The 27,130-nt window shown below is 46.5% G+C and overlaps 1 protein-coding gene and 1 long non-coding RNA gene across 3 annotated transcripts in view; one reads left to right on the top strand and one right to left on the bottom strand.

Annotated features, from left to right (window-relative positions):
- Positions 1-27,130, top strand: part of LOC111261861 (band 7 protein AGAP004871) — a 329,925-nt gene that overhangs the window by 141,537 nt on the left and 161,258 nt on the right. The window lies entirely within an intron of this gene.
- On the bottom strand, positions 1,772-26,114 carry LOC147753272 (uncharacterized). Its single transcript, XR_015311701.1, has 3 exons — positions 25,985-26,114; positions 16,998-17,128; positions 1,772-2,388 (listed from the first exon to the last, which is right to left on the bottom strand). It is a non-coding gene; the product is annotated as an uncharacterized LOC147753272 (long non-coding RNA).

The raw sequence follows: 27,130 nt of genomic DNA, 5'->3' as shown, positions 1-27,130 counted from the left end.
GCAGGAGCGGCAGCTTTAGGCTTAAGTTCATGCCACCAGATAGCTGTTAGCATTGTCATCATGCTAATCTTTATTGTTACAGCTAACGGTCGGCCAATCAACCAGCAGCGCTATTTCAGTCTGTTGTAGCGTCGCAAAAATCATCTGGGCTGGTACTGCGCAACCTTTCCGGCCCGGTTTTGGTAATCGGTGCGATGCCCTAGCTGTTTCCTGGACAGGCTCTTTTCTCCTGTTCTCTGTTTCCTCCTGTAGCCTGCTGTACGTGAATGTTGGACGGACTTTGGAATCACCAAGCAGGTCCGGGAAGGTAGACTAGCTTCGACAACGGCAGCAGGAGCAGTGGCAGAAAGTCCTGTGGGTGAGCAGACAATGACTTGGACGAACAATTAGGGGTCGCCCGGGGCCATTTTAGACGCCCACCAATTTAGTGCTCAATAAATGATCAATAGATTCTGTACGTCGCCTGAGGCGCAAATTCAACCACTCACTTATCTCACCGATGAACCCAACGATGAGCCAACCGAGACTCCGCTGTCAAACGACGCGTGGAGGCTTGCCTTCCATCGACGCTATTCACGGTGGTCAAGCCGTTATGGAAAACAACGCCAGGACAGACAGGGCCTTTATCGGTGATGTCTAATTCGTCTGTGTCACAACGACATCCCGCGTGAACTGTCCCGGAGCGCCTTGCGTATAATTTCTCCAGTAGCTCACGCTTGTCAGCAAGCTCCTGCTCGATCCATTCGTGTTACCAAGAGTAGAAGCACTAACTCAGGCTGCGGTTCATACCTAAACCCAACTGAAGTCATCACCTGATGCGCTGGGCTAATATGCAGCTAGGTTTGTGCGGTGGATAGCCTCGAACTAAAGGTGACGTGACAACTCAGAAAATCATAGAGCCATAGTGATCCTATACAGTGGTTTCTCACAGCTTCGCGTTAGACAGTTAGCGGTCCCAGGATTGACAGACGTCAAAGAAAGGCAGCAGGAAGAAATTTTTTTCTAACGGAGGGAAAATGGCCAACGTTTCCGTAAGCGTGTGATGTAAAATCGTGCCACGCAATAATTTAGTACAATCCAAACAGATTAGTACAAATAATTTATTATGCAGTAAAAAATTATTCTGCAGTTCTTTTTTATAATTGTAGATGGAGCATGAGCAAGGCGATTTTAAAACGTGAAGTATATCTTTCTGACATATTTTCTTTGAAGTTGATATTATTAGAAGCTTACGGTAGTATAACCAGGGGCGACAAGGATATATAAGTTATGTTATGTCTAAGATGGGAAAAAAAGCAACTTCAACAGTAACACTGCATAACTCGCTTAATGGGCAATGTCATTATACATACGTATGCCTTTAGAGCTTGCCTAATTAGAACATATTTCTATTATCATTATTGGACATCGCTGCATATTTGCTGGTGGGGAAATAAAATGTCTTCAAGTGATATGAAAATATAAAATTGCGTTATTTTTATGGAAAGGATAGAAAAGCCGTCAGGGTACTCGTTGAAATGCGGAAATGTCTTTTTGCTCTACAGTTGTGGCTGTAAAAACGCTTTTCCCTGTATTCTTACATATGTAGGGAAAATGCACACCTGTCCGTTTAAACAGTTCTATTGTTTTACAAAAACGATAAAGGATAATTTCGAAAAAGGTCGTTGTTTGCATCTTCTAATCAACCCTAAAAGGCTCTCGCATTTAGTACATTGTCAGACATTATTACGTCCGCAAGTCAAAGCAATGAACTATCAGTGCTGAGGCGACGTTACTGCGCAGTATAGACACTAACGTGCTCGTGTGCGGATGGAAACGCGAAAGCTTTTGCAGAAGCCGCAAGAATTACTAAGCCGTATTGATTCTCCGGTGCGAACTCTTATACGAAGCTTGCATGTAGTAGCTTCTGACTCTAATTTTTTAGATGGGCAGCATGTTTTTTTACTTTGGCTTTTTCTAATGCGTACGTTTTTTAATGATGAGACCTTGGAATAGAGGACTGTTTACTGAACTCATTTGAATTAAGTTGGTAAAACTTAATGCTAGAAATAACTAACTTGTAGTAGGTGAGACACCGAAGTGAATCGAGGTACGAAATGGCTTAAGGCTATTTGATATATAGATGTTTATTTGTACTGTCAGCGAAATTGCTTTGAAACAACTTGCGGCACCTATGGAAAGATCTTGCATTCATTTGCTATACTAATAACAAAAATGCACGATTTTCTACGCTTGTTGCTTTACGCCTGAATATTCTAATTAATTCTCTTTTCGTTCTTTCAGGTGAGTATCTATCTACAGCGTCATTTAAGATATGTCAAAAAAACATCTCTCAACGCCAAGGAGCCTCAAGGTCTCAGAGATGGCCAATACAGTCAATATACGAACCTGAAACATACGAAGACAACACGAGAGAAAACCAAATGGCAATATCTGTTAGTGTATCCTATATCACATATACACATTGATGCTTTATTTTTATCAGCTGCCGGAATGCAATTTAATGGCATAATTCAACATGTAAAAGGGTGGCGCCATATATGGAAAAATTAACGTAACACAAGTAAACTCTGCTATACTTTTGTGAGAAGGTATGCAATACTCGCGTTCATCGCGACAGCACGGGTCTCCTCTACTTCCTGCACGACCGTGATCATCTTTCACTTGGCTTGTCTCCGCAAAGACCCATTAATCATGCACCTGTGGATTGATCTGAGCGGATTAACGTCAGGGTAAAATACGGAAGAAAAAAATCAACGGCACAGGACAGAATGCTGTTTTCGGTTGGCTTATAGGGTGAACGGAAACGCTAAGGGAAAGGTAGTTTCAGTGCAAACAAACAAAGCCGGGCGAAGCAGATGACTAAAGACAGACCTCTGGGTTTACTTGGAAAGACGAGGGGAGTCAGGAAACTTACAAGTACTCCGGCTACAGGCGAAAGCTACGAAATCTTTAGGGAGTCACCAGGTTTCGAAAACTGACAGACTCGTTGCTTCTGCCCTTTCCGACTCGGACAACAGGTCGGCACCACCATTTTAGTTCGTTACGCTTCCGTACGCTTCGCAAACAGGTACCAACATCTTGACGAATGATTAGCGATGTGCCTGTGTGTCAGTAAGAAAAAAAAAGCGTCGACACTCTTTGCATTAGCGCGGTAAGCGACTGTAGGTGCCAACCAGCATCTAGCAGTAGTAGACCCTTGATATTAAAATTCCATAGAAGCCTTCTGTTTCTGTCTGCTACTTCTCGTCCGTTCTGCTGAATCGAGAAGAGAGGCAAACGTAGTAAAGGAGTGGATGGGGCTAAACGTGGTGAAGCCGGCAATAGACGCCTGAAAGAAGGTGCCTAACACTGGCTGTCCGGGCCGTTAGTCTACCTCTTGTGTCAGAGCCTGGTGCTAGCTTCCCCCCAGCTGTTTGGTTGCACGACTGCGACTGCACTTTTGGCAGCGGGCCTGAATCCTAAACCTTCGAGCCCCCGTTTCCACAACTCTCCTTGTCGTCGTCGTCTATCTTCAACGAAGAAAGAACGGTGATTCGTCGGAGATAGAAAAAGAAGTAAAATATTGAGTAGTGAGCCCATGGAACGGCCGGCATTAGAAACACGCATACCCGAGAGAGAGACAAATAGCTTCTTCTTTCTTTTCCCCCTTCATCTTCTTCACTTCTTTTAGCGCGCGGTCTAAGTGAAGCCTCTCTACTAGAACCGCTGACACTGTCACCAGTCTCCACCGCTCACACTGTTACCAGTCTCCACCGCTGACACTGTTACCAGTCTCCACCGCTGACGCACCAGCATACACCTCAGCTTCAGGCTGTTTGTTTCCTGCTGTCTACCGATGGGGGATGCTATGTACCGGTGCAAACGTAAGGACGGCCAATTGAGTTTATGTCCATTTTAGTGGGTTCGTTGCGCTATCTTTATCTCTCTAATCGTTCGTCGTTCCATTCAACTGCTTGGCACACTGCCATACCTGCCTTCGACCCGGCACTTTAACTTCTCTGTCTCCTACATCATCGATCTTATATCTAATGCAATATTTATTAGCTGTTGTATATAAATTGCCCGTACACGTTGCTGCTAACGGCGGCGTTTTACGGCGGGGCCATTACAGTGGTCCTGCTGGCATTGCTGCCGCTGCCGACTCAACTTTAGACGAATCCTACCGATACGCTTGGCATAGGAGGAGCGTACCCCAAGCTCAAGCAATAGTAGCAAAAACAAGGGCCGCTTCAGAAGCAGAATGAGTTACTGGAACCGCTTTAGAGCCAGGCTTGATTCGGCTGCCGGCTAAGCCCGGTTCGGTCTGGTCGATCTCGTTCCGTGTAGCTTTCGTTTGGCCTCACCCAGCAAGTCTCTATAGCTGTCTTAAATTTATCTGCTATCTTAGGCTCACGGTTTTCTTATGCGATATTTTTAATCGACGTCAGTTGGATGCTTGGCAGGTGCCTGAGAGGAACACAGAGCACCTGATGCCTGTATGCAGACTGCTCTCGTCAGTACCTGATTTTTGAGTGGAAGCAAAGTAGTCACTATTGTGAACGGAGGAAAACAGTAAGGAAAAGCCACATGTATACTTGGCGCATGGAGGTGCGCCGAAAAAGGGTGGGTTGGAAAAGTGAAGAGGACGTTGGGAAAGTTTAGATTTGGGAAAGGGATGCCCCTGTATGGTTTAGTCACAAACTTTGTCGGAGGGAAGAGTGTAGCAAATGCGGTGCGACCTTGTGCAAAACATTCTGCCAATTTGAGGGCAGACAAATTTTCCATATATAGGTAAAATAAAAAAGCAAAAGGCGTAACGTTAGAAATGCGTATCGCATCACAACTCCAGCTGCGGTCATGATGGGGAGGGGGGGGGGGGGGGGGTTAGGGAATGGCAGGCAGGCAAGCAAGAATTGTAGATAGAGATGGCCGACGCACACAGGGCCCAGCCACAGATGAGAGTGCAGTGGCCAGTCGCGCAAAATCACTGGGATGAAGTTCGTTACTCAGGTTTGACGCCAAGCGATTAGGTCGGATCTAATCGCTCATGTAACCAGGTTAGGTCTAACTTAACCTGTCTGGGGCTGGCTTGAGCTCTATAATCGATGGCGAATTATGGTAAGTTGGCTCGATTCGCTATCTCGATCTGTGATTTTATGCTAAGTGAAGGAAGGTGTTGACGAGATTACGACAACGGCCAGGAGCGAACCAATGGCTTGAAAGCACACTAAGTCACGATTAGCTCTGTCTTCGTAGTTGCCGTAGCATGCTAGCAACTGGAGCGAAGCAGCAGTGCACATTGTGGCGGTGTAATGAAAGCGGAAGGTGGGGTAGAGACAGAACTCGTAAGGAACATTTTACTTCCTGACAAGTGAGGGAAAAGGGTCCGTGTTTTTATGACGGTGGTTTTTCGCAGTTTCTGATGGCTTCATTTCAGCGATTTCGCTTTGGTGTTAAACGTGTGTATGTGCATTTTTTTACTATTTTATACACAACATGAAGCTGGACCAAATTGCTGCTAGGGCTTCAAGATATTATGAACACTTGCCAAAGTCGATTTGTTACTGCAGCCTAAATTTGACTGTTAGAGTCACGACAGTCTTAACCATGTTACAGGATTGCGGGCTTATTGCTTTTCGGCACCAATAAATTGCCAGGAAAAATGCACCCTTGAGGACAGATAGAGGGAGAATATCCTGGTAGTCATGCATTGTACGTCGCTTGGGTACGACCTGATTTCCCTTCGATTTTTGGTGGCGATCGCCTTCCAAACAAGGACAAGCTAGCAGGAGCAAGCAGCTGTCCCGATTTCAATAAGGATGGCTTGCCTTTTCAAAACACTCTTCTTAAGCCTTCATTCCTTTTTCTTTCTCTTACTGTTTCAAAACCCGTTTTCGCCATTTCGTTTAGGATTGCTTGGAGCACAAGCACAACTCCATTCCGCTGCTAAGATTTGCCTCCTGATGGATTTTCAGCTTTGCAACAATCCCTGACTGCGTCGTTGAGTTGCTTGCAGGAGGTGATGTCTTTGTCTTTGTTTTTTCCTTTAGTTTCCACTCGTGAACAAGCACCGCCTTCAACACTATTGCCACTAGTATTGCTCTTAGCTATCTCTCTCACTGCTCATGCTCTTTCTACCTTTCGGCCCCCGAGGCTCGGAGCGGCCGCCGTGACGCGTCGTATTGCGCATTGGGCTTTTTTCGGCCGTAGCAGCCGGTTACGAGCAGAGACATTGGTTCTTGCTTCTTTGTTCTTGTCGCCGTTGTATGCTTGTGTCTACTCGAACAGATTGAGTCGGATAGGGGTTTAGTTGTATTTGGTTCTTCGGTTGCTCGTAGACGCTGCTTGCATGCTGGCGTTACCGTCACTGTTGTCGTGAACTGTCCGTGTCAAGCGCTGACAGCCTATGCCGCTTGGGTCTGCTTGCGCATGCAATGTTGTCCTGTGTTGTTAGATGCGTTTTTTGCTGAGCCGCGTACCTTCCATGTGTTTGTGGGGGTTGTTCGTTTCTTTCCATTACGTGTCTCTTCTGTGTAGGTTTGTATGGCTCATTTTCTTTTCCATGACGATGCTCAGACCCGTCGTTCCCTCTTTTGCTCTTTTACTCCCTCGCCTTTTATCCTTTAGTTTCCTCCGTGTCTTGACTGGTGATCTTCAGCGTCCCGCTCTAACCCAGCTCATTTTGGCCCAGACCAATGAAAGCCCATTGTCGCTTGTTCGTTCGGCGCCCGCCTTCTCATTTCGTCCTGCTAAAGAGCCGCGCGTACTGCGGTATCCCTGCTGAACCATCGTGTCCGCTGTCTGCTGCCACCGTTTGCTCCTTCTTCGCTTTTGCCCCGCCTTCGTCTTGCTGTCGTCGTTTCCTCTTTGTCGTCGTCGTCATTGTATTCCTGGTACTTCACTCATTCGTTTGCCCGTTCGCCCGTTGCACAGAGGCATCTTGGGGTTACTACCCTTTAGTCTTTCCTTCTGTTCTTTTTCTTTTGCTATTGGCGTTGCTGCTACTTCTTCTTCGTCGTTGTTGTTTTCTACTATTCTTCCTCCCGTTCACCGTTTGCCGTCCTCTGTTCTCTTTTTGCTGGGGCTGCTCGGTGCTCGATGAGGATACTGTCTACGAAGGCGCTGAAGCACCAGCAAAGGGGGGGGGGGATCAGAATCAGGGTGCTTCCGCGTAGTCCCATGCTCTCTAGGAGCTCTTTACCGGGTGCTAACAGGTAATAAATTGCGTCGTTGTTTTTGGTGTTCTTCAAGCTGCTGCTGCTTCCACTGTTGTTGCTCATTCCTTTCACTCACTTTCATCCCCTTGACATACGCGCAGACAGATTGTGGGTTTTGGTAGAGGTACTAACGCTCGTGAACCGTAGACACCCCTACGAATACCCACTCACAGGAAGAGATAGACAGATGGCAAGCTTACTTTCCTTCTCATTTTTCCTCTTTCTACGCTGTTCTCTTCTACTACTACTACAACTATTGCTAACTCGGTGATGGTGCATCTCGTCGAAATTGCGGTTCCTCTACGGCGGCATCAAAAGCGTTAGAAGAAACGACGGTTGGTTTTAGAAGAAGAGCCACCATAGGGCTACTGCTGGTCGGTTCTTCGGCCCTGCCCGATCTAGGACAGACAGGCTGCGATCTACCATACCACAGCTCCCTGGGGATTTCAAATGAGATATGGCCTTCGGGCCGTCTCGGACGCTCGACAAAAGCTTGATTGCAGACATGTCAAGCTCTCCAGCGCTGCTGCCGCAGTCCTGGCCTACGGTATGCCATGGGTGACATCCTGCGCTGTCGTCGTTGTCTCGTTAGTCACTGCTACTGTAGCTCTAAGGAAGGAAGCATCCTCCTTCAGTGAAGAAGTGTTGCTGAGTGCTCAGTCTGCCTCGGCAGGTCCTTCTACGCCCACCTCTAGGTCTCTACCAAACACTCCCTTCAAGTTGTTGGGGTCTCCCTTTATCTGTTCCCTGCAGGCAGTACATTGCCCTTAGTTTGCTTGGCTTACTTTTTTCTCCGCCATTCCAACGAATCGTCAACAGACGCAATAGGAAGCAGAGTCAAGTGTATGGCCGGTAGCCACTTCACCGACCTCGCCGTGACAACCGTGGCGATTCCATTCCAACTGCTCTTTTGGCGAGTACCTAGAGCAACAGTGGTTGCTAATGCTAGTGGCACTGCAAGTACTGGCAAGCCTGTGAGGCGTATCCGCTGGTGGCCGTTCACCCGTCGCTGGTCGCCTGCTTGACAGTATCATGTCCATTGGTTTCTGTCTTCCTGATGTAGATTATAGTGCTTTAGGCGAAACTATTGTGGATACGTTGGCGCTGCTAGTAGACACATAAGCAGCAGCATTCAGTTCTCAGCGGAGAAAATCAAACCGGCAGAGAAGGCTTTTGCTAGCGTCTTTACTACGCCACTACTAACGCAGCAGTAGCCAACGACTAACATTGAGGCGAGCACCACCCCATCAACCAGCTGACGTACCGCCATTACTATTACCACTTGTGTGTTATTTAACTCTCTTATTTTTTCTCTCGCTTAACCCCGCAAAGGGTCACTCCGTTTCCAAGTTAGTCCGGAAGCACACATTTCTCGTCTAATGCCAAACTATTGCTAGGAGAAGTACCGGATTTCGGACTGGGGTTTCTGCTTTTGGCCACGACAGTGGCTGCAGCAACGGCCCCAGTGTCAATCCTACTTTTTTTGAGTCTGAGGGCTTGCTTGCCTTGTCATCCACAGGCCTGTAAGCAAGTACGTTGAAGAAAAGCCACCTTCTGCAATAGTGCCTGCCAGCGCAACCGATGTATTACCTAATACTTCCTCTAGAAGAAGCTCATTGAGTATACTAGCGAGGTGCGTATAACCGCGTGGTGAATAAGCTAAAAAATTTTGGATAGATTCCTGGGTATATGTGCCTGTTACCGGCGGTCCGCCGAATGTAACTTCAATAAGCATGCGGCAAAGGGAGTTCCGCTATCCTATTCCCCTAGTACTGGCCCAAGGTTCCCCGGGACCAAGGTTTAAATTTGTAATGTTCTGAATGTTCCAAATATCGAACCACAAGGTCCATCATTCGTCCCATCACGCGGGTTACGTATAAATCACAATGTGTTCTTGTTAAAAACAAAAGCGTGAAAAGTTTTTTAGCTTTCAAGGTAAAGGCAGAAAGCTTCTTATTCTTACCTCGTTACCAGTATTTTGCTCTATCGTTCTCAGCAAACATATCCTTCCAAAAAACAGCTACATATGATGACTACTCCTGACCAATATACCTGATTAGACCGAATCTAATTGTCCTAGAAAGAAATCAATTTCCGTTTTCGACCGTTATTAGTACATGACAGTAATGCCGGACAGAGGAGACCACGCTAACTTTCTTGCTGGGACTAGCTGGTGTGACTGAATCGTTCTGTCACCTGTTAGACGCGCCACGAAGCTGCCCTGCTGCTGGCATCTTCCCACCTTTCAACGGTTAACTGGTCTCCTCTTCCATTATTCCGCGAATAGGTCGATGCAAACGGAGCCGTCGTTCGTTCGTTCGTTCATACAACATGAGAATGTACGTATAAGAATAGTCCGCATTAAAGTATTACTTTGCCTTCTTCATAGCGCATCCGTACCTTGATACGATAAAGCCTTTTTTTTTTTGATTCTGTAAGCTAATCTGTCAATTTTTTGTGCCAACCCTTTTCTTAGCTGTAAGCGCCGTAAGCAGCTAGCGTACATACACACGTCCTACTTGGTCCATGTATCAGGTCTTAAATTATGGGTGCCTCGATACGAGCAGTATCGGCCGACGTAGCTGGCTGCGGCAGGTGCCACGACAAATCATTCGCTGGCGTAGTCCATCATAGAATTTTCATCTCCTACGGGAGGAGCAGTACACGATAACGGCAGAAGTGGAAGGGGTCTAGTCAAAGGGAAAAAACTCCGTCGTTACTGGACCGTTTGCTGCACATTCTATACTTAACTGTACGATTACTGTGTATATTTCACGAATAGGGGTGAGGATTTAACCTGAGCTTCAAGTGTGTTGCGGTACAGGTAAACAGTTCCTTTAGTGACGGTAATCCAGGAAGCCGCAGGGTAGCCTTCGCCTTGGCCATAGCAGCACAGTAACGCGTCCGCCTAGTGAGTGCCCCAAGCAGAAAAGCGTGGAGTACCGGAGTGTAGCGATTTGGGGGGGCTCTGCCTTATTTGATTGCGCGTGCCTCTCACGCCAAACGCTTTTTTCGCCAAGCCTTCAGTCCAATCATGCGTTGCCTGGTTGGCAAGGCGCTCTATGTCGAATAGATACATATGAGAGCCGCCGTGTGACTCGTCTTTATGCGGCTAAGTGCGTTCTTGCCTCTCTAACGAAAGCGTGCACGCCAGTTGTCAGTACACGCCGTCGCAGTAGGACAGGCATTGTGTCTTGATCTACCTACGCATTTTCGTTTTATCGTTCGTAACTGCCGACTATTTTTTGTTCGCTATGTTAGCTTTAACGGGTTGCCGGGCCATCGGTTGAGCTTCACTCTGCCATCTTTAACGTTTGTGCAGGCAGCGCTCCAACATTCGAAGCGGTACCTCCCTGTGCCCCCAAACGATCCACATAGAACTATAGCAACTTTGTAGCAAAGGTAACGTCAGTTAGCCATCCGTGTGCTCTGGTCCTGCTGCCTTTGTTGAGTTTTTTCTCTCATTTTTATTCAGTGGCGGAGTTTCTGAGGGCTGAGGATGGCAGACGGCTGACTGGTGGGCAGTGGTTAGCCAGCGGACGTCATTCGCTTCCTCGCTGCCTTCCCTGCCAACATGCAGAAAACCTCCTCCTTTGAGTAACAGACGGGAAGGCCTGTGCTGCAACTAAGAACAACGAACATCGCTGTTTTCTTTTTTTATATGTCGTATGAGAAGTCCAAAGACTCTGGCGCTTTTTTGCAACGTCGGAACGCGATTTCCTTCGATCGGCCGAAATCGAATGATTGAAAAAAACAGTTGGCCACCTTCATAAGCTGGCGAGCAGGAGTGCAAAAAAATCCAGCTCATAATGCTTTTTGGGTTCCAGTAAAACGTACTGCGAATAAAGAAAAACTATTAGATTATTCATAGGAATCCAATGAACGCGTTTATTGATTGCTCTTCAATGCATATATATCTGTCTCGATAGTTGAGAGGGACTGTAGAGGAGAGCCTTTTTATTGTTTGCTTGATTTTCACATAATAAAATGACACAAAAGCAATTAGAGTAAATTAGCAATTACAATTACTAATTAACAATTACTATATAACTGGTTTAAAGTGCAAGCAAGGAGGCAAAATCGAATCTTTCTTTAACTGAAACCCACGATTTCAAAAAGTTACAAGACAAGCCAAATTAGTACCGCCTATTCAGTACGCTGCATATAGGTGTCGTCAAGGAACAGGAAGTTCTTTCTTCATACTCCACAGAATCTTGCGTATACCGATTACTTCGTGTTTCCCCTATTGAAGTTTGCCATCCATGACGAATTAGATAAATACATAGTTTCCTCGACGCATATTCGCCGGACCGATTTCTATCTGTCCGCTTCCACTTTCTTCTTTAGTACCTTGCACTTGCAAAATTTGATAGAATACAACTTTTTAAATTTTACATGGCTATCGTTACTGACGCCTTAGCTTTTATCGTTACCTTATACCTGCTATATTGTACAAAGCAGAGAACTGTGTTATACGTATACCTATTTGATATGGCAAATTAATCCATTAATAACTAAAGCATTTCACGCTGAACGAGCAGCGGTAACGATGGTAGGGACGACGAGCGACTAGTAAAAATTGGGATGTAGCGAGACCTCACAAAGGTTCAAACCTATTTCTGTGTTCTAGAGGTGCTCACTAGGATGCTGACTAGATCGGAAGGTAGAACAAGCGGTTAAGACAGAGCGACCGTGTACGGAGGAGCATGCGGCCATGAAGAGGCATACAGATCCCAATAATGAACAAGCAAGAGTGGAAGTGGTGAAATGAAAAACGGCGACGAGAAAGAATAACGTATGAAGAAACCGACCAAACTGCAGCAGTGTCAGCGGGAATAAGAAAGGTAGTCCAGAACTCCGGTTGGCTGGGGCTCTGGATGACGGGTAAGGCTGTGCTCGGGGCAGTGCAGCGACTCTGAGCAGTCTAGGTGTGTCAGAGAGATAACAAATAGAAGCCTGCGCGAGATATCGACCACTGCTCGTAGTATGGTCACGTGGGTCTCGCGACCGATGACTGCTTCGCCTCAAGCGACGTACGCAGGGGTAAGCTCCGGTGCTTTTGCCGCTAGATTCGCCACTTCTGCTATAACCCCCAGATTCGGAGAGATCACCCCAGAGACCATCCTTTCCGCAAAGGAATAGATATAGATGCAAAACCGCGAATACCTAAACCGAGCATCCACCTTGCGCTTCAACAAGCTGCAAGGAATTGGGTGTGTGGCGGGGAAGGGGACAGGTCCTTCTTCGATGGTCGGTTACGCAAAATACGGTTGCCCCTGGCAGGTAGGTGGCATGCCAGGAAAACAGCGACATGAAAAAAATCCTCCTCCAACAAGTAAATACGAAGGCATGTAGGGTTGAGCAGAGCACGAGCAGGAAATAATACAGTCGCGGAACATCCATAAGCGTTTCTGCAGCTTGTGGCGGCTTGTAGCGTGTTTTCGGCCGACTAGAAAGCTGCGGCTTCGTCCCATAAACGACGACAGCACAATGGAAATGCCTAGAGGCGCATCGGCGAAGAATGAAAACTACGACAGTGGTGCGGCGAGAATGGGACAACGGAATCTCGTTGCGGCAGGCGAGGGCTTTGATCGGTTTTTAAAGCATCGCTTGCTTACGTGGCGTCATGGTCGGTGAGTGTCTAGCAGGAGTATGCGACACTTCAATGCCATTGAACGGCAGTAATACACCGAAAGGCGCCATAGACACCCATTATGTTATATCGCGACATGAGCATAACTTATAGGGGCTTGATGAACCTTCCCCTGGGAATGAAGTCTGGACTCGCTTCAGATAGTGGTCATAAGGTACTATAAAGCGCAGAACGTGTGTGAAACGTTTTGTGGGGCGAGAACGAGACTCTATCGAGAGTAGAACCAGCGGGAACAGAAGCTTCACTCCAAAATCCTTCAATTTCCTGCGTTCTGCTACATCTCTGGCTTTGCCCGTTTCTTTCCTCTTCTCTCCGTTCCATACGCTGACTTGACCTAGAATCGTGTTGTAAGCTTATCCTGATTACTATAATGATATATCCGACAGAAACCTGGCCTACACCACCGAAGCTGCTCTGCCGCATTCGTGGCTTAACGGCAGCGGCTATAGTTCACATACAGTTTTTCTCTCCCACGCGTCACGGTACAGCAGTAGCAAAATCAACAGTCGCTTGCGCTAGCAGCAGCCAGCGCCACCGCCGCTACTGCCTTCTAGACGGCTGCATATGAGTAACGAACCAGTGTGTCAATTTGAAGGAGCCCTATGAACTCCTGTTAAAGTAGTGACGTCGGTTACCCTGCCACTAATCGGCGTTTACTCCATTGTGAGCTAAAGCCGCAACAGGCTACAATGGGTTGTAGAGACCCGATAGCTAACATGCTACGCAGTGTTCGATACGAAAACTTCAAGGAACTGCTTTTCTCCCATGGGCCTGTAGCTAGCAACGCAGGCAGGCAGGGAGACTGAAATACTCGGCTCAACCGTCTGTTGGGACCAGCCTTACTACCGCATAAAATATCCTACTACATACTGCCGTCACATACCAATGAGTTCATATCAAAGACTCCTATAGGACCTATCGGGCGCAGACTGAACTGGCACATTATGAGAGCTAAGACAGAGGGTGGATACGGGATGCGAGAAATGCTGCGAATATAACCGCTCAGGGAATTGGGGAGGTCGTGCGGGTGTCCATATTGCCAGCCGCTATTCGTTTACGCATATTCCAAGCACTGACCGCTAGCTGAACTTGCGGAAGTTGGCCTACTGGATGAGGCATGGCTCGACATCGAACGAAGTTTGGCGTACATAATACACAAACCAGACTTGTCCCCGATGCTGCGGGCAGGCATAAACGGTAGGCGTCTAAGCCGGATCGGTCTACCAACGTTGGACCGGGACTCTAACTTGCTCGATGAACAGAGACGAACCCACGAGTCGGCTGTTGCCTGGTCATTTTGGTTGCCACCATGCGTAGTGGAATGAGAGGCTATCGGATACTGGCGACCAAAGCTGGCAACGGTGCGGGCCTACCGACGCTGTTGATAGTAGTCCTTCTGCTGGTGCTAGTGTACTACCGGCGCGCTGTACTGTGCTCTGGCGCCCGGCGACTAGGGGTTCATACTATTCTTCAGTGTTAGGGACGTCGCCAGGCAACGGCTTGCCTGGCTATTCCTCATGCTCTTCTGTGCACAACTGACCCCTCACTGCGCCTAGGTCTGGCCTCCCGGCTTCCTACGTACTCTGCCTGCTGCCTATACCAACTCTCAATGGCCAAGCGCGTCGCTTCTCTATGCTTCTAGAAAAGTAAGGCATGGGACCTGATGGAGCTTGTTGAGCGCCCCAGAGGGCTACCAGCTCTCTGGTTTGTTCAGAGGCCCTATGGCGAAAGGCGGCGACGCACGCAAGCGAAAATGCTTCCGCTGTACGACAAAACTTAAGAGAAAAGGGCCGAGCCGAATGGAGGAGAATTTAGGAGGTTGTGAAAACAGGCGAGTTGGGAAAATCGAGAAAGGACCATCATAGGGTAAAAGAAGAGGGATACGTACGCCGTGGGGGCAAACCAGCGATCTGAAGGCGTACAGATGAGCAGTCAGCCTTAACTTATCTAAGTTCACTGGACTATGTCAGCTTTTCACGCAGTATACACATACATATATAGTCGCTTCCCGTGGTAGCCCGTATGTACATAGTAATAGCGTACAACGGACAATTCATGACGCAGAGCAGTGTAGCAACATAATGTTAAAGTACCAAGGTAAAGCTGGAAAGTCAGAAACAATGTAAGTGTCATGCCCCTAGTGGTATTGGGTAAGCAGGACAGCAACAACGATGATTACTACAATATATATATGTGTTCTAAGGTTAGATTAAATTGGAAGACTGCCTTGCTTCTGTGGAATATTAACGAGATGGCATAGCGGATGACAATATTTAAAGAAATTAATTCATACTCATTACAGCCACAAACAAACTCGGCAAACACGAATCAATCATGAAGTTAAATATCTACTGACCTTAGTAACTTGGATATGTACATATAAGGTAAAACGTAGAAACCTTTTCCTACCTCTGATTTTATCGTTGTATGCACATAGGGACTTCCTATATAAATCTGATATCTGCCCAGACACCCTAGAAATTCAACAACGTCAGACGCTATGGTAAACGGCGACAGCGACAAATGTTCGCAGGGGAAAAACATCTAAATCAATCGAAGGCTACTCTGAGCCCCATATACCTGCCTTCAACTTTGTATTGTGTAGAATAGAAAACACTGGACGGAGCGAAGAGACTCCTCGTATGCTTACATACCTGCTCCAGGACTACTTCTGCTTTTTTTTTTTCGTTCTCTGCAGTAAGCAAGAACCCTCCTTCCTCGTTTTGGGGCTTACAATAGCAGGGTATTCTTTTCAGACCCGAGCATGTTTCCCGCACCCAATCGATGCTATGAACCCTTCTCTGTGTATAAAACCAAGGACATCGGTCGACGTGTTCTGGGCAAATGCTACTACAGTCGCTTTTTAGCCAGCCACACTTTTGGATACGACCCAAAGGAACAAAGATCAAGAAAGCTACCTGGCCTGCTTTCTATTCGTTACCGCGCTGTGCCGATCGCGTCTGCCACAAGGCGCCATGTTGACTTCGCCTGCCCGCCACTTCGCCTGAGACTCTTCCTCTCGTACCATAGACAGCCTTCTATTTCTCTAATATTTGGAGTATGGGGAAAGAAATAAGCTTGCTATCACTTTTGACTGTCGTGTCATGTTAACTGGCTCGCTGGCAAGCCATTTCAGTGAAAGTTACCCTCTGCCTCACACTCTCACTAGCACTTCGCTTCATCTTGCGTTGCTCTAGGGGTGCTTGAACACGTTCCTCCATAGCGAAGACATTCACCTAACGTCTAACAAACGACAAACGTTTCTCTTAGCTCTACGCAAAGCAATGAAAGAACGCCAGCGGTTGGTAGGAAGGAGAAGAGGATTGGAGACCCCGTGTTACCACTCCTTGCGTTCTAAGTGTAATGTATTAAGAGCCCGAGAGGCAACGCTGGATGGTGACTAGCACCTCAACATACCCACTCTTTTATAGTGATGGCGGTGATGGTAGTCGGTATCATAGCTATTGCTTTGCAATCTGTCACCCGCGCTTCGTAATGATGGCAGTCGACTCGGTATGTATCTCCTCGGCTCACACACGCATGTATGGACAGAACAAGCCCAGTCAACAGCAACTATCATAGTCAAATGCATAGGGAAATAAAATGTTTGGGGAGAACCGGGGGGGCTTGATGGGATGTCCGGTTTGCTGTAGGTTTTAGTGTACCATTTTTGGCTAATTATAGAGCATTGTACTATGCTTCTTTGTATTTAAGAGATCGAGGAACACTAAGCAATATAAAGGTTCATGCGTCTATTTATCTCTCACCCAGTTAAAATCGTTGTCCCCCATTGCTCCTTTGCATAACAGCCGCAACAGCTTTGCCGCCCTTCGGACATGCTGGTGCACAGGACACTCCTCTGCCAAGCGACACTCTTTGCTTTCTTGTCCGCTTGGCCTCTTAAGATATGTTATACCTAAGAAAAGATGCCTACCCAGCCACTCATTTTGCTTGTTCAGTGGGATGGGGCGGTGGAGTGGTGGCCACCATCGAGCAACGGGTATTCCCATCCAAAGTTGAGTTGAAGGATTGCCTTTCATACTAACGACCGATCACATCAGAAAAAGGTAAGCACTGTGCTCTCTTGACTACGTGCGTACCGCGTCCACACTGACTACGCAAACTTACCTTACCATAAAGCCTACCTAGCACATAAACGGTTCATCACTGAATGTTTTCAGACATGAGATACCGCTTCCTGAGACTTCGATGGGGGTAGAGCGACGAGTGGGTTTCCTGGGGACGGAGTCGCCTGCGGTTCAATAGCCTCCACTTTCTGTAAACACAAACACCGTACCAGTAGTATATTCTAGTCACTCCTTCATCGTAGCCGTTGGGGTTTTTGCCGAACCATCTATGCACATATACGTATAGTAGTTTAGCCTTTCTTGCAGTGTGCTAGCTAGGACCTGGAGTGACATCGAAAGTAATCACGCACCTAAAGATCTTTTCTTTATATAATACTTAAATGTGTGTACGCTTTTAATAGGAAATCGTAGAACTTATTGACAATCAAAATCAAGTAGAAAAAACTCTTTCAGATCAGACGCCAAAAGTCCTGCGTGCGCTATTGCACATATCATTTATATATAAACACATTACAACTACGCAACATACCTAGAATATAAATTAAGTTGTGCATTTTTTTCATTGCAGGTAAGTATCGCAAAAAGTTTCAGTTAAATGTGAACTAACCATCCATGTGATTTTGCGTAATGTGACCTTCTTCGTCAACAGTTGCACAAATTTTTCGGCCTTTTTCTGGACGTTCAATTTGTTGCGACCAACGCGGCTTTCCAAGCATTTCGAAGTTCGAAGGTCTTTAAATGGGCAACATAAACTAGAGAGTTGTGGCTAATGAGTCGAGGCTTACTTAGCGAATGTATAGCCAGTAGAAGGTCTCTTCGCAAAAGCTTGTAAAGCTAGCAAAACGATAACCTGAAGGCGGCACAACCAAGTTGGCTGTGTTATTAAGGAGTTTCACTTAGCGGATTTCGTATGTAGAACCTATTCTATTTTAACGTTTGGCCAGCCATTCGTTGATTCGTCCAGTGAGTCAGCTTACATTTGTTTCGTTTTCGTTTCAACGGGATTACTGTTCCGTACCGTACGGGCACTGACCGATGCGATCACCCACTTAACATAGTTTCAAGAGCCCTTTCTTTTTTGGCCCCCAGTTTTATTTCAACCGAAGTATTAGCACAAAAAGCACAACGAGGGGCTGATGACCGTCCTGACTGGCCGGTTACCCTGAGATTTTGTGCGAATCTGAGCTCTGCTCGTCTCTTGCTCTCTACCCCACTACCAGTCATTCCGTCCTGGACATCATCAAGGGAGTCCAGAATAGTTTGGTTCGGCGGCCACTAAATAGGACTATCACAGTTATGATTGTAATATATATAACATATCATACTCGGTTCTTTTCCGGTGCCCATCCGGCTTAATATGGAAAGGTCAGTTTGTATTCAGGTGCAAAATTTGAAGAGTGCGACAGAAGGTTACTTCAAAAAGGATCGGAACTTGCGGGCTCACCAAGTAATTTGTTCCGCCGGAACTACTAGCTGATACGTGGCAGTCCTTCTTCTTGAGGTCAGACTGTTCACTTTAGACGAAATTTTGAAAGCTTTCAATCCCCTATTCCTTCCAACAGACCAGAATGGTGAAAACGTAAACAGTAGATAATAATAGCCATATATACAAGCGGTGGAACACTTCGTCCCGTTTGAAATCTTTCATATGCGCTAGAGATTTACCCTCAATAACTGTTCTTTTCTAGTTTCGAATCAACTTATTGCCTCACTCAAATTAAATGGGCGGGTAGTATTTATTGCAAAACGGGTACAACAATTAATTTGCTTTTTCTCCTGGCCGAAATATCATATATTTAAAATTGTCTTGATATTTTTAAACTCTTTCGTCGACCTATGGCTACTGTAGCTACAGGATGTCCTCTACTCAATAGCTTTTTTGTTTGTTATAACAGCGGTCATTGCTCCGTGCTTTTCCCCTTCGCCTCTAACTTCCATGTTGCTTCGAAATGTTTCAGTTCCGACCGCTTAGCCTTCTCTGACTTGGTCAGATTGAAGGGACAAAGTATTCTTGTTGTTACTGTCCTCGTTGTTGCCGTTGCTGTCAGCGGCTGCAGCAGTACCCGTTCTTCTTTTCTCTGTTCACCGACGGTAGGTCCATTCACGTGCTTGTCTCGTTATGACGTAAGTTGCGTTGGCTTGGCCTGTCGGCCACGAGCCCCTGCAGCTACAACAATGAACAAGCCTTCTCAGGCTCTGTCCCTTCGTCGGCCGTCGCCGAATGCCTCGCCCGCCCGACCAAAGATTGATCGAGATTACGGCGGTCACTGGCTCGGCTCTTGGTTGCTCGATTGCTAAAGCGGACCTGGTTCTATCGCAAGAGGAAATCCTTTGAGTATAACTGGCCAATCAGTTGACGACTCTGAAAAACCCGGCCTGTCTACGCTAAAGGGCTGACCAAACGGGTAGGCAGGGGGGCTGACGCACCAGCTCGCTGTAAGGATGGTCAGTAGTGGTGGCAGTATAGGAGCGCCTTTCGTAGAAACTCGGTTAACAATTGAACTCGCTGTGCCTCTGTATAGTCAGCAGATGAACGGTAGAGACGTTCGTCAGGGCATAGCATCGCCTGCTGGCGGGCAGTAGGCAACCCCAGCGGGGCCGACCAACACCGCCAGGTGGTGACAACAATGGAGTCCACGTTTAGACACGAAGCCCCAGTTTAAACAGGAGCAGAGACCTACAAAGTGAGGATGACAACCCATACTCCATAGTTCGCTTAAATTTTTAAACGGTCGAACGCCGCTGTTCGATCAACCGACGCATCGACCAACTCAAAGACGCTTCTTTGCGACAGATAATTACACCACTGAGAGAATGAGGAGGAAAATTGTCCTAGTAAGTATTCCCTGAAGGAATCCAAAGAAGACATGACGAAGGAGAAGAAGTTGTAACAAGCGCAGAGATGAACGTTAGCTTTGGTTGGGCAGTCAACTGCTCGACTTGTTGGTTAGCCTCAATCCTTTCGTACTGACTAACGAACGGAGTAGGCAGCAGGACTGTCATCCAAAGCAGTATCGGCTGCAGCTCCACACGATTCGCATGCCAAGGCATTGGTGGGCTGACCAATGCTGTGGCCGATGGTGCAGGCCTATTTGTAGCAGCTGCAGCAAAGCTGATGGAGCACGAAACGACTGAGAAAGCAGAGTCATGGCGTCTGTGTTGGCTGCCACGATAAAACGGGGTCGGACTCGTCGTGTTAACCTTTCTTTGTTGGCTTTCACAAGCGGCTCTAGGCCTATATAGTCTTCTAGATGACTAGCTAGCGACGATCTTCGCTGGTAAAACGATGACAGCTCACCAACAATCCGAAGAAGCTGCAGCTGAACAAAGCGCCAAAGCTATTTAGTAGTCAATTTAGTATCAATACCGCGACACGTCCACTAGCGTCATGCGAGCAATAAGCCAGAGAAAGCCTGATAACTGGAACTAAGGTTTCCAGAAAACAGGTCCGAACCTTTCAAGCCGCAGTAACTGGACTTCAATTCTGTTGGCCGCTTTCTTCACTGGCAGTAATCCACTTGAAAAAGCCTGCCCTTCCACTTGAAAAAGTGGAAGGGCAGGCTGTTATGCCGCAAAGTCGCCTTACAACAGGCCAAAGCACATCCTGTGCTCTAGCGTTTCAGTGACCGTCATTATTGTTGCTACAGCTGTTATTCTAACAAGAGCCGGACTAACTGTTCAACAAAAGACTGACTGCCAGCGTTTCGCTTTGGCTATTTGCTTTTCTAGCCGTCATTTTTGACGTTAGAGGAAACGGTAAGGTGCATGCGGAGTGAACGAAGATAAACACTTGTAACAGCAAGTCTGACTAGCTGGTATAGCCATATTTATACGTGCTAAACACGGCTATCTATTTCATATATATTACCATAAATGGTGTATATGTACATATGCATTGAAGCGCTTCTAATACCAGCGAAGCATTCAAGCATGCTTTTTCCTAGGTCCTAAATGTAGGCTGTATTCCAAGTACTTGGTCTAATACACGTTCTAAGGAATGCTCTTGTGTTGTTACATAACAAAAATACAGGCCAATCAAAGGCCAACGTATCCGTAACCACTTTCCGAACACTTCGCTCTTTAAATTTAACAAGCGTTGTGCCACAATCACTACGCGATATCTCAACTTATCTAAGTGTAACACCGCAGAGCATGAGGGAGTGGATCGTGTCTTTGGTCTTTCGTCCAAACTGAAAGATGCCTTTCGAAAATCAACGTAGTAACCTAAACAGCAGGTGCACGCAAATATACCACTTTGTGTGGATTCCGACTCGTGGTAATGAAGGAGCTTGCGAAAAGGCACATTCTGGCCGGAGAGAATAAGGTCGGATCGTTAAAGGGAGGAAAACAGCTCAGAGGGAATGCGGGTTGATCGCTGGCTTTTAAAGCAGACGCGTTTGGTAAGATAACGACAATCGGGACAGCGGCGAACACAGGAGTTCAAGCTGGCAAGTCCGTTGGGGCCCACCGGTGGCTCGTTTATCATAATTTGTGAAATAAGATGGAACTCAAATTGCACACTTTCACCACGTCCTCATTTCGTTGTGGCCGCTTGAGACCATCGTGGAGCCTTCTAACGAACCAGTCGAATCAACTGACCAACTAAGAGCGGTTAGAAGACAGTGCCCGTCTAAGTTCTCCCATGCGACACAACGCTAGTGGATGAGTGGGGCAAAGAAGTTTGCGTCTGCCATGAAGAGTGAGTCGTGTGGAAGCCGTTGCATATTGCATTACATTTTTTAGGTCGTCATGCACTAGAGAAACCAGGCTGTTAATTAGTATTGGGTGAGCTTTGCTCGAGTTTAAAGCAACTTGGAGACCTAAGTGTACCCCATAACAGCGTTAATACTCACTGCGGTAAAGGTGTAATGTTATAGCTTGGATTTCTTTTTTGAATCATTTACTTTTTTTCTTTTAATTCAAGGGTTATTTCAATCAAGTCCACTAACTACCATATGATATCAGCATAACCCATTATCAGTGTACGTCATTAAAAATTAAGCTGCTTCATATTATATCATGCGACTTTTAATCTCGGCAAGCTAATATTGACAGAAATTCTTTTTGACAGAAGCCGTTTTCATTGATTTGCTAGATCAACTATAGCTAACCGAGGAGGGAGATTACTGAGCGCGATCGTTCAACACGACGCTTGTCAACGACTGGATGATCACGAATCAAGGTTCCACGCGCGCTTTTCAAAACTTCCTGGTAGCTTATCATTTTACCATTTTCGTCAGACACACGGTTGCGCCGACTTCGTCTATAAAAAAAGGGACTCCCAGTCTAGCTCTGTTTCCCGCGCATGCCGAGCATCTGAGGTCTCGCTATTCCATGTTCGTTCACGCTACGTTACCGACAATATTGTCGTCATCATTGATATTGTCTACCTATACGAGAATGATAACGTAGAACTAGCTAGCTATCATACCCTTATCGGCTTCTGTTTCAACTGCTAGAAGAATGGAACGTTAACAGAGGTAGTCTAAGTACCGATAAGTGCAGTTATTCTACAATGAGAGGTGTGATTAACCCCAACAGCGATCAGCGTTTATCGGTCGAAAAGAATTTGGTGGTCGATTTTTGCTCGGTTCTCCTGAGCGCTACTGCCGTCGACCTAAGAGTCCAGCGTGCCTCTCGATGTAAGATGTCCAAGTTTCATCCGGCGCTGTCGCTGCCGCCACTGGCTTCAGAAATGTCGAGACGAAACAGTATCCCTTGGTCAACCTTTCATCTTCTGTTCCTCGTGTCCCAAACCCCCCTTCTTTTTTACTTGGCCTCGCAGGAGCAGTTAGGCGTACCGGCGTGCAGCGCCAGCCCATTGCACCCATGGCGTCATGAACAGCTAACTCAGGTAGTAAGTGCCACTTTTTCTTCGGCGCGCTGCAAGGTATGTGGGTAGACGCCTCAGCGCAAACGTCTCTAGGCTAGCAGTGAAAGGATGGTAGCGGGTCGTTTACATCGTGGTTATTGTTGTTGATTGTTCTGCTATTATAATTATTGTTGTTGTTGTTGTTATTACTGTTGCTCTTCGCTGTCGTCGTCGAAGACTCCGTCTTCTGTCGAATTTTCTTCGTTTTTTATCAGTGATCTGTGGCGATTACTGCACGAGAAGACAGTGTCGTCTGTGCGTGGCCGGCGAACGAACCCCACTGATAGTGGAAAAATTTAAGGAATTTAATTCAAGGTGTTGGTAAAGGCATCCTCGTTCCCTCTTGATCGAGAGGGTGGCAGCCGGAAGCGACTGTGGCGACTTTTCGGAGCACCGTTATAACTTAGAGCGTACAGAAGCTAGGCGCGAGCCACCTTGAGCCGCGTTACTGGCGCTGTTACCGTCATCGGACCAGTTGGAACGCAAGAAGAAGCTTACTGTGGCCTTTGCTGCGACTGCCACCGCTTTGTAGACTCCATATAGAATAGACCTCGCCCCTTCCGTTTCGATTACAATTAACTGTCCAAACATCCCGAATACGTATCCGCTAACTAATAGACATACATACATACATATATAGAAAAACCTGATGTCTTGAGCTTTCCAGCGTTTTCCAACAGGCGCCTCCTTGTGCTTGTTGCTTAGCTGACGCGCAAGATAGTGAATTGCAATTAGAGAATACAGATTAAATGATCAATCATGGCATAGCCGGCGACTGGAACGACGACAGGTCCGAATCGCTTGAAAATTTGTGTATGTATCTTGTGTTATAATAGTATCCTTGCTTTTATCGCTCGACGAAGCGTAGCAAGCATAATCATTGGTAAAAATGAATTTAGTGTTGATAAACTGTTGGTTCATAGTCGCGGTGGAAGTGTTTCTTTTTTACATTCTAATGACCATTCCCAGTGAATCGGTTCATTCATCTATATTGTCTGTCGTTCGCCGCGTCTTCAGATGTATGGATGACACCTCGATAGAGGAAGAGCCAATAGCGGACCCGATGATTGAGGAAAAGGATCATGGGGGAAAAAAAGGTCCCAGAGTTAATCAAACTAATTAAAAGCATGAGGAAAGCCCTGGGCCCGACGAAGCCTGTAAACCTATATATTTCCATGAATTAGCGTCTACAGAAATAGCATATTTGTGTTAAGCAAGTATGTACAACGTCATCATGTGTTGCCTTTAATTTAACCATCGACAGAAGTATGGGAGCGCGACTATAAAGAGCTGTCGATGGTAGTCTAGGCATCTAGTTCCCGTCTACTACTATCGCCCTTGTATCGCTTCCTCTTTTTACTTTTATTTATTCTGTTTTCCCCATTAAAGCAGCGAATTATGGTCATCACACAGTAAAAAATGGCAATGATTACCAACATCATTTTGCACAGAGACAAATTCATCGTTTCCCAAGCGACAGTCCGTAGTCAGAGGGAGCTTGGCAGCGTCCATCGCATGTTAATTTTTCTCCCACCTCCACAACCAATCGATTAATCGTTCGCGAAACCCCTCTCTCTCTCTTTCTCTCTCTCATCTTCTTAAATGCCTTTTGACAGATTGGGTGCTGTCTTGGGTCTTGTTCGTTGCTTTTAAAGGCACCCAGGCAAGCTGGATACCCGTCCGAGGACCCGTGGTTTCTACTTGGAAAAAATATCCTACCTTCACGATGCGATCGCTGCTGCTGCTGCTGCTGCTGCTACACGTACAGCACATTAGTGACCATCCTGCTGCTTGCAGCTGCTCCTACCACTGCTGTTACTACGATTGTCTTTCCTCTTCTGCTCAAGTTCTTTTTTTCACCTTTTCCCACTCTAGCAATCAATATTTGATCAAAACGATGCGCTCCATATTTATCCTGCGGCCGGATTGGTGCTTGTGTGGAGCTGCTATCTCCAAAACGACTGTCGCGTGCTTTCTAGTACAGCGCGGGCGGCATGCCGGTCGACGCCGTTAGGCTTGTGAGGAGAGTTAAAAGCTAGTACCTTGTTTTTTGCATATTGTATAGAATAGGGAGGAAAAGGATGGCATCATTGGGAACGCTGATCGGCTTCCGGAGAGAAGCTACTGCCGTCAGGCTCCGTACGAAGCACTGACTTGGAAGAGCGGCGATCAGAGTAGCGAGACACGGCAAAACACGAAAAAACCGAATACGAAAACGAGCCACACTCAACGAACGGTAATAGCAGCATCCTCACCACCAGTAGGAGTACCTGAAACGAGTCGCACAGGCTTTCGTTAAGACAGCCCGCCAGACTGTCATAATGCTAGCAAAACTAGCAGCACAACGGCAATAAGAGGTCTACTGATGTACTCACCCATTTAGCAACCGTCTACGCCGTCCCCGCTAGAGGCTAGTGAATGCTGAGTTTCTTTGCTGTTCAGAGAAACGACATGTTCGTATAGGCTCTGCGTCGCACAGAAAAACCTAACCGCCTCCACTGTGCTTCTCACGTAAGATCTAGTAGGGGCACTCAAGTGGGGAGTCGGAGATCGTGCGATGAAGGAAAAGTCGATGAAGCTGTTGATGTAGTCAAGCTTGTAGACGTAGCAGTAAGAGTGATAAAGTCGATTCAATAAGGCCAGTAAAAAACCTTTGCTGCAACATAATGACTGCAGATGCTGAGAGGCGCAGCAGCTATCGGCTAGCTTTGTCCTAGCAGTGTAAAGCAAGTTGTGCAACTTCAATGGTGAATAAGATTGGCGGAAAGAAGTATTAAAAGGAAAACGTAAAAGACAGCGGCAGCAATATCAGTAGTAGTATCACCCCTGACGCTAGAAATGGCCTAATGATTTTCGTTCGGAGATCTGAAATCTAAAACAGATCCATCTCAAAGAAAGGGCAAGTTACAATGTCGTTACATCATTTTCTTTTGAATTGATGACAACTAATAACAGCAGCGCTATTTACTTCAGAAAACTAATTGACTAAATTGAATTTGACAACATTCTCATGTAAACAAATACTTATTAAAAACTTCTACTCAACAAAGCCTATAAATATAACTTTAATTTTCTAAGTCGGACCGAACTGCTGTCGAGCATTACCTACACTACCTATCCATGCGACCCGTCCTTTAGAAGGCGTGCTAGCTACGTGTAACGGGAGTATTACCATTACGTAGAGATTTCCAAATTCATTACAGGTTAGCTATTTAAAAGTTTCCATCTTTCCGTCTTTTTATGCCGGCCGCTCTCCCGCATGATGACGTGTGTGGTACATCGTTACCGACGCTCACATACGCAGACACCTACAGACATTGAGAAAGAAGCAGCTATTAGGCGGCATTATTGCGTTGTGAGTATAAGTGACTAAAGGAAACGCAGAAGCGGGAAAAAGGTCCTGTACATAAGAGACAAGGATGTGCAAGCGAGTTAAATAGAGAGAGGCTGGCTGCTTCCAGAAGGAAAGGGTCCCTATCGGATACCCGAGGAGCCTTTACATCTTCATTAGCGGAGAAAACAAGAACCCTGGTGAAAATATGAGACAAATGTAACTCAGTCAATTTCACAGGAGACGGGTCTGGAGGAGTCAAAGTACGATATAGAGCCTAAAGCACTGGAAAACAGCTCCTCTCGAGGCGTCAAGGCAAACCATGGCATACGTATAGTAAGCTCGTGATCACAGTCGTCGTCGTCGTCGTCCTTAGGGCCGCTCCCGTAAGCGAGGTTGAGAGGCCGCCGTGCATCTTTAGTTCCTTTGGATGTAACGGCTTCAGTTTCGGGCCCGTTCGCTCTATAATTAAGTCGCCGGTTACAAGTAACCAAACAACCATATATGATTACGCCGTATGGACCGCCGCAGGGCCAAGTCAGCGATGTAAAGAGAAGAACACGACGAAAATGGGAAGGTGCGCGCAGGCGAGCAGGGGACGTAAATTGATTACTTCCACAACGGATGCCTAGGCGGTCGTTGCCTAAGCGACAGGTACTCCTACCAGTGGTAGCGTTATGAACTTAAACACATGATATGCTGCTGTTACCGGAACTGATGTGTGACAGTAGATATAGGCTGCATGTTCATTGCCATAACTCTCTTTGTGGAGCTGACAGCATCTCTATCGTGTGTGTGTTTCTATTGTTAGTCCCTCTAACCGTTCGTGTGTCCAGGTTATTTTTACTAGGTCTAAATGCCTAGAATTATGCTACGTGCAAACCAGAAAACTAGAGGGCAGGGTGATCTCACATAAATGTTTGATATGTTATATATTCGCCGGCGGGATTTCCTATTTATCATGCGAATTATCAATAGTGTGCAACG

This window comes from Varroa jacobsoni, unplaced genomic scaffold (assembly GCF_002532875.2).
Source record: "Varroa jacobsoni isolate VJ856 unplaced genomic scaffold, vjacob_1.0 scaffold_602, whole genome shotgun sequence".
In the NCBI taxonomy this organism is placed as follows: domain Eukaryota; kingdom Metazoa; phylum Arthropoda; class Arachnida; order Mesostigmata; family Varroidae; genus Varroa; species Varroa jacobsoni.
Note: the sequence above shows the minus strand (reverse complement) of the source record. Positions and strands in the feature narration are given on the sequence as shown.